Below are 8557 nucleotides of genomic sequence, written 5' to 3' on the forward strand. Positions count from 1 at the left end.
CCAAAGTCTCATATGAGACAAGGAAAATCCCTTCTGCCTATGAGTCTACAAAATCAAAAGCAAGTTAGTTAGTTCCTTGGGGATACCTGCAATGCGTAAATAATACTCATTCCAAATGAGAGAAATTGGCCAAAACAAAGGGGCTATAGGCCCCATGCAAGTCTAAAATCCAATATGGCAGTCATTAAACCTTAAAGTTCCAAAATGATCTCCTTTGACTCCATGTCTCATATCCAGGTCACACTCATGCAAGAGGTGGGTTCCCATGGCCTTGGGCAGCTCCACCGCTGTGGTTTTGCAGGATATAGCCCTTTTCTCAGCTGTTTTCACAGGCTGGTGTTAAGTGCCTGTGGTTCTTCACAGGGTACAAGCTGTTGGTGGATCTACCATGCTGGGGTCTGGAGGACAGTGGCCCTCTTCTCACAACCCCAGAAGGCAGTTCCCCAGTGGGGACTCAGAGTGGGGGATCTGACCTCACTTTTCCCTTCTGCACTGCCCTAGCAGAGGTTCTCCATGAGGGCCCTGCTCCTGCAGCAGTCTTCTGCCTGGACATCCAGGCATTTCCATACATCCTCTGAAATCTAGATGGAGATTCCCGAACCTCAATTCTTGACTTCTGTGCACCCACGGGAAATTGCCAAAGCTTGGGGTTTGCACTCTCTGAAGCAACAGGCTGAGCTGTACTTTGACCTGTTTTAGCCATGGCTGGAGCAGCTGGGATGCAGTCCAGAGGCTGCACACAGCAGGGGGCCCTGGACCCGGCCCAGGAAACCATGTTTTCCTCCTAGGCCTCCAGGTCTGTGATGGGAGGGGCTGCCATGAAGGTCTCTGACATGACCTGGAGACATTTTCCCCATTGTCTTGGTAATTAACATTCAGCTCCTTGTTGCTTATGCAAATTTCTGCTGCCAGCTTGAGTTTCTCCCCAGAAAATGGGTTTTTCTTGTCTATTGCATCGTCAGGCAGCAAATTTTCCAAACTTTTATGCTCTGCTTCCTCTTGAGTGCTTTGCCACTTAGAAATTTCTTCTACCAGATACCCTAAATCATCTCTCTCAAGTTCAAAGTTCCACAGATCTCTTGGGCAGCGGCAAAATGCCACCAGTCTCTTTGCATGCCAAGAGTGACCTTTACTCCAGTCCCCAACAAGTTCCTTATCTCCATCTGAGACCACTTCAGCCTGGACTTTATTGCCCATATCACTATCAGCATTTTGGTCAAAGCCATTCAACAAGTTTCTAAGAAGTTCTAAAATTTCCGACATTCTTTCTGTCTTCTGAGCCCTCCAAGTCTCCAGGAAGTTCCAGACTTTCCCACATTTTCCTGTCTTCTTCTGAGCCCTCCAAACTGTTCCAACCTCTGCCTGTTACCAGTTCCAAAGTCACTTCCACATTTTTGGTATTCTTTTTTGTTGTTGTTGTTGTTGTTGTTGAGACAGAGTCTCACTCTGTCACCCAGGCTGAAGTGCAGTGGTGCAGTCTCTGCTCACTGCAAGCTCTGCCTCTTGGGTTCACACCATTCTTCTGCCTCAGCCTCCAGAGTAGCTGGGACTACAGGTGCCCGCCACCATGCCCAGCTAATTTTTTTTTGGTACTTTTTTAGTGTACAAATGCCATCAAGCAGGGGCTCAACCACTGTGTTAGCCAGGATGGTCTTGATCTTCTGACCTTGTGATTCGCCTGCCTCGGCCTCCCAGAGTGCTGGGATTACAGGCGTGAGCCACCATGCCTGGCCATTTTCAGTATTCTTATAGCAGTGCCCCACTACCTCAGTACAAATTTACTGTATTAGTTCATTCTCGTGCTGCTCTGAAGAGATACCTAAGGCGGAGTAATTTATAAATAAAAGAAGTTTAATTGACTCACAGTTTTGCATAGCTAGGGAGGCCTCAGGAAACTTATAATCATGGCAGAAGGCACCTCTTCACAGGGTGGCAGGAGAGAGAATGAGTGCAAGCAGGGGAAATGCCAGACAGTATAAACTGATCTGCAGTGACTTATATCAACCTAAAAATAGTGAGAGGAACTACTAATAATGGTTATAAGACAGAATGCAAATGTTATCAAACTTGATAATGTAATTATAAAAACACACATGACAAAACTTAAGAGAAGGGTAAAGAGTCAAAGAGAAATAATAAGGGCCTTAATATTGCCATCTTATACAATAGAGAGCCAAGAAACACTGTCTACAGCTAATGAAATAAGAAAGATAAAACTGTATTATTAAATATTATAAAGGAAGCCTATAAAGGAATCAAAAATAGTGATATTATGACACTGGAAGAAGGATGGGGAAAAAAGGAGGTGGGAAATGTTGTGAGCAAGATCATCATCTATTGGTCTGGAAAGCCATTAATTAATTATTAATATTATTAATATGTATTTTTTTAGAGACAGGATCTTGTTCTGTTACCCAGGTTGGAGTGCAGTGGCACAATCATATCTCACTTCAGCCTCACACTCCCAGGCTCAGACAATTCTCCTGCCTCAGCCTTCTGAGTAGCTAGGACTACACACCACCATGCCCAGCTAATTGGAAATTTTCTGTTTTTCTTTTAGAGATGGATTCTCACTATGTTGCCCAGGTTGGTCTGAACTCCTGGCCTCAAGCAATCCTCCTACCTCAACCTCCCAAAGTCCCGGATTCCAGGTATGAACCACTGCACCTGGCCCCCATTAATATGTGTCTAAAGTTAAATTAAGAAAACAAGAAACAGTGGTATAAAATACTATTGAGAGGTATGGAGGCAGCTACCAGAAAAAAACCAAAAACACAAAATGGTTTGAGTGTTCCAAGTAGTTCTCCCTCTTGAAAGCTAAACTTGGTGGCAGAGAGGTATATTTTGTAATTCTTGGGTTTTCACAATGTCCTTCTGTGCTATTCACTTCAGAATCACATGCAAGAACAATATTTGATGAAAAAGATGAGAGGAGCAGAAAATGAAGTGTAATGGCAATTTAGAACCAACTTTCAGTTCTATCATTCTATATCATATTTTTTACCCTATGGTTGAGCCCCTGCTTAATGGCATTTGCTGCATTTTGTTCTCTTAAAAAAAATAGTTATGGTAGTTACGAATTTAAGCAATGATCCCAAAGAAACTACTTTTACATTTTGAGATCCTTTCTGGATCTGTCAACGTACTTAAATGCTTTTACAAAGTTTTAAAGACCCTTCTGAACCCTCAGCACACTTCTCAAACCTCTACCCTCTTCCCTTCATACCCCACCCTGGAAAATGACCTTACCAACCTTTCTCCTATGGATGGAACTCAGGTCATTTAGCAGGCACTGTCCTCTACTGTCCCTTGTCCCCACCTGACCTCTAGTCACTCACCACTGACTGAAAGACATGCTAAGGCTGGTCATCCCAGCGCTTGCCCTCTTGCCTCCTCTGTCTTTGGTTTGCCTTTCATACTTTTTGTTTTGCCTATAACCATAATCAAATCTTTCCTACATTTAAAAGCAAAACCAAAAACTTTTTTTTTTTTTTTTTTTTTGAGACAGCATCTCACTCTGTCACCCAAGCTGGAGTGCAGTGGTGTGATCATGACTCACTGCATCCTTGACCTCCTGGGCTCAAGGGATTCTCCCACTTCAGCCTCCTAAGTAGCTGGCACCACAGATGTATGCTACCATGCCTGGCTAATTTTGGGGTTATTTTTGTTTTTATTTATTTTTTGAGACAGAGTCTCACTTTGTTGCCCGGGCTGCAGTGCGGTGGCACAATCTCGGCTCACTGCAACCTCCACCTCCTGGGTTCAAGCAGTTCTCCTACCTCAGCCTCCCGAGTAGCTGGGATTACAGGTGCACGCCACCACGCCCAGCTATTTTTTTGTATTTTTTAGTAGAGATAGGGTTTCACCATGTTGGCCAGGCTGTTCTCAAACTCCTGACCTTAAGTGATTCACCTGCCATGGCCTCCCAAAGTGCTGGGATTACAGGCGTGAGGTGGGATACAGTGATGTCTGGCCCTTGGCTAATTTTAAATTGTTTTGTAGAGATAGTCTCAATGTGTTGCCCAGGCTGGTCTCAAACTTCGGGGCTCAAGTGATCCTCCCACCTCAGCCTCCCAAAGTGTTGCGATTACAGATATGAGCCACCTCACGCAGCCTCTTTCGCTAACTTTGAGCTTGGTTTGTTCATGCTTTTCTAGTTCTTTGAGGTGTATTATTAGATTGTTCATTTGGAAGCTTTCTACTTTTTTGTTGTAGGTGTTTATTGCTATAAACTCACCTCTCAGCACTGCTTTTGCTGTATCCCATAGGTTTGCTATGTTGTGTGTTTCTTTCTTTCTGCCTTTTTTTTTCAGACAAAGTCTTGCTCTTGTCCCCCAGGCTGGAGTGCAATGGCACGATCTCGGCTCACTGCAACCTCCGCCTCCTGGGTTCAAGTGATTCTCCTGCCCCAGCCTCCCAAGTAGCTGGGATTACAGCCGCCTGCCACCACGCCCAGCTAATTTTGTATTTTCAGTAGAGACGGGGTTTCACCATGTTGGCCAGGCTGGTCTCGAACTCCTGACCTCAGGTGATCCGCCCGCCTCAGCCTCCCAAAGTGCTGGTATTACAGGCATGAACCACTTTTTTTTTTTTTTTTTTTTTTTTGAGACAGGGTTTGTCTTTGTCACCCAGGCTGGAGGTGCAGTGGCTTGATCATGGCAGTACTCTAGCCTCAACCTCCTGGACTCAAGCCATCGGACTTAGCCTCCCACATAGCTGGGACTACAATGTGCATCACTACACCTGGATAGTTTTTAAAGTTTTTTGTAGAGATGGAGTGTCACCATGTTGCCCAGGCTGGTCTCAAAATCCTGGGCTCAAGTGATCCTCCTGCCTTGGCCTCCCAAAGTGCTGGGATTACAGGCATGAGCAACCTTGCCTGGCTAGTATGTTGTGTTTCAATTTTCATTTGTTTCAGGAAATATTTTTACTTCCTCCTTAATTTCTTCCTTGACTCAATGGTCATTCAGAAGCATGTTGTTTAATTTCCACTGTATTTTTACAGTTTCCCAGGTTCTTCTTGTTACTGATTTCCAGTTTTATTCCACTGTGGTCTGAAAAGATACTTGATTTTTAAAAACTTGTTGTGACTTGCTTTGTGTCATAACATATGATCTATCCTGCAGAATGTTCCGTGTGCTAATGAGAATATATATTTTGTAACTGTTGGATAAAATGTTCTGTAAATGTCTGTTAGGTCCATTTGGTCTATGTGCAGCTTTTTGTTTTTATTTTGTTTTTTTTTTGAGACAGAGTCTCACTCTGTTACCCAGGCTGGAGTGTATTGGCATGAGCTCAGCTCACTGCAACCTCTGCCTCCCCGATTCAAGAGATTCCCCTGCCTCAGCCACCTGAGTAGCTGGGATTACAGGTGCATGCCACCATGTCTGGCTCATTTTTGTATTCTTAGCAGAAATGGGGTTTCACCATGTTGGCCAGGCTGGTCTCAAACTCCTGACCTCAAGTGATCCACCTGCCTTGGCCTCCTGAAGTGCTGGGATTACAGGAGTGAGCCACTAAACCTAACCTGTAATTTAAATGCAGTTTTAAAATTTCCTGTCTAATGCTGAAAATGCAGTGTTGCAGTCTCCACTGTGATTGCATTAGTGTCTTTCTCTTTAGATCTGATAATGCTTGCTTTATTAATCGGTGCTCCAATGTTGAGTGAATATGTTTAGAATTGTTATATCCTGATAAAACTGATCCTTTTATCTTTTTATTTTTTTATTTTTTATTTTTTATTTTTATTTATTTATTTTTTTGAGACGGAGTCTCACGCTGTTGCCCAGGCTGGAGTGCAGTGGAGCGATCTCGGCTCACTGCAAGCTCCGCCTCCCGGGTTCCTGCCATTCTCCTGCCTCAGCCTCCTGAGTAGCTGGGACTACAGGCGCCCGCCACCGCGCCCGGCTAATTTTTTGTATTTTTAGTAGAGACGGGGTTTCACTGTGGTCTCGATCTCCTGACCTTGTGATCCGCCCGCCTCGGCCTCCCAAAGTGCTGGGATTACAGGCTTGAGCCACCGCGCCCGGCCCCTTTTATCTTTTTATAATGTGCTTCTCTCCTTACCGTTTTTGACTTAAATTTTTTTTTTTTTTTTTTTTTTTTTTTGAGGCAGAGTCTCGCTCTGTTGCCCAGGCTGGAGTGCAGTGGCCAGATCTCGGCTCACTGCAAGCTCCGCCTCCTGGATTTACGCCATTCTCCTGCCTCAGCCTCCTGAGTAGCTGGGACTACAGGCGCCCACCACCTCGCCCGGCTAGTTTTTTGTATTTTTTTAGTAGAGACGGGGTTTCACTGTGTTAGCCAGGATGGTCTTGATCTCCTGACCTCGTGATCCGCCCGTCTTGGCCTCCCAAAGTGCTGGGATTACAGGCTTGAGCCACTGCGCCCGGCCTGACTTAAATTTTTTTTTAATCTGATTAAATATAGCTACTCCTGCATGCTTTTGGTCTCCATTTACATGGAAATATCTTTTTCCATCTCTTTACTTTCAGTCTTATATGTGTCATTACAAGTGAGATGAGTTTCTTGTAGGTAGCATATAGTTGGGTCATGATTTTGAATCCATTCAGCCACTACCTCTTAACTGGAAAGCTGTAATCCATTTACAATATTATTATACATGAGGGCTTATTTCTGTGATTTTATTATTTCTGGTTGTTTTGTATATCATGAGCTGGTGTTGGCAGCTGATGCGATGGGCTGGGTTGGGCCAGTCCCCAGGCCCACAGGTGGCATATTAGGTGGGTGCCCACTGTGGTGGTAGCAGCAGGTTCAACAGGACTGACATCAGGCCCCCAGGAGTCCTCAGATGTCAACAATGGTGGACTCAGCTGGGCAGTCCCCAGGTCCCTGAATGGCATGCTTGGACACAGGATGTGGAGCCAGGCTGAGTGGACCTGTTCTCAAGCCTCCTAGTGGTGTGTGCAGGTGCTGACTGTGGCAGGCAGGGGAAGGGTGATCCTCAGGCTTATAGCAGGATGCTTGTGGTAGTGGTGGCGGGGCAGTGGCTACACTGCAGCTCTGATACTGTAGAGGGCAAGGTTGTTTTCGGTTGCAGCAGCCACACCCAGGAGACTATGAGCCTGCGCTTCACTCGTGCATCGGCCCTGGTTGCAGCAGCCTGCATCAGGCCACCGCAGGCAGTGGAGTTTGTCCTCGGGGCACACGAAAATGCATGCCAGCTCTACTACTGGGGCAGCAAGGTCTTTGCCAATGGCTGGGCACTTCAGCCCTGTAGGGAGCAGCCAGCTGTGGTGGTGGCTATTGGGTGGTGAACATCAATGAGGTTCTAGAGATGTGGAGATGCAAGGGCTGTAGGGCCTCTCGGCAGGATGCAGTTTGGTGGGGGCTAAGCTCTCAATATGGTGCCTTGCTGTAGCTGCTTAGGGCTTTGGGTGGGGGGATAGTGTAAGCTCTCTCTCTGGAGCAGTGATCTTTTGTGGTCTCCAGGCAGCTCCCTATGTTAGTCTTGGGGTCTGCGAGGGTCTAGAGGCTTTCCTGAGGCTAGGATGCAGGAGTCTGTGGTGAGAATGTGGACTTCTGGGAGTCACTCTAACCTTTCCAGGCCCCCAGAAGATCCTGGCCCAGTAGGCTGCCTTGCTTCCCTCTCCTCCCTTAAGTGTTTCCTGTCCTTTCTCTGTTTAATTCCTGAGTTCTCTCTTGAATGATCTGGCTGAGGTGTTATCTCCTCACTATTGTGGCTCTCTGTGGAGGAGCTGAGTACCAGATGTCTCTAGTCAGCCAAGTTGAAGCCCCTCCTCTGTAATGTTTTACAAATAAGATGAAAAAGACTCACAATCTGCAAACATTTAATCCTACCTTAAGTACAAAGCCTTTACAAAAGCAAAAAAAAAAAAAAAAAAAAAAAAAAAAAATCAAAGATTACAAGTCAATTTCTTTCTGCATACAGTAATAGCTGAAATGTAGACAGATCAACTTCAGAAAAAATACACAGAAAAACATACCACTTTAATAAGACAAAACTGCAAATTAAATCAATAGAAATTAGGTAGATCCATTTATTTTTTAAATACAAGTATAATTTTGGAAGGGGTATTTGACAAATTCAGCATTAACTGCCAACTCTATAGACATGTTTAACAAAAAACAAAACAAAAAAACAAAACAAGGCATTTACTCTTGGCCCTTTCAGTACAGGCGAAGTGTCCGACTGCATCACAAGTGCTAGTGATGCAGTAATAGATCCAAGGGCATAATATTAAATGTTTTTTTCGACTGCGATTTAGTTGAAAAATAACATAATACAAACATATATTAATAGCTATCAAGACCACCAGTGATCTGCAGAATACCTAGAGGCCTATCTACTTAGAAGGTTGAAACTTAGTAAAACTGTATTCAAGTCAGTGTTTTTATTCTTAGATTAACAATGACAGAATGAGATATCTTTGATTCCAACTTTATAAGGTGTAATGGGGAATTGAAAGGAGATATTGGGGAAGACTGGCAGTGTGTGCTGAGTTTGAGTTGGGAATGTGGCTCAAATTAGTCAATATTGATTAGGTTATTGTTCTAGAAAATTTTAAATGTGTCCTAA

This window comes from Macaca fascicularis, chromosome 7 (assembly GCF_037993035.2).
Source record: "Macaca fascicularis isolate 582-1 chromosome 7, T2T-MFA8v1.1".
NCBI lineage: Eukaryota > Metazoa > Chordata > Mammalia > Primates > Cercopithecidae > Macaca > Macaca fascicularis.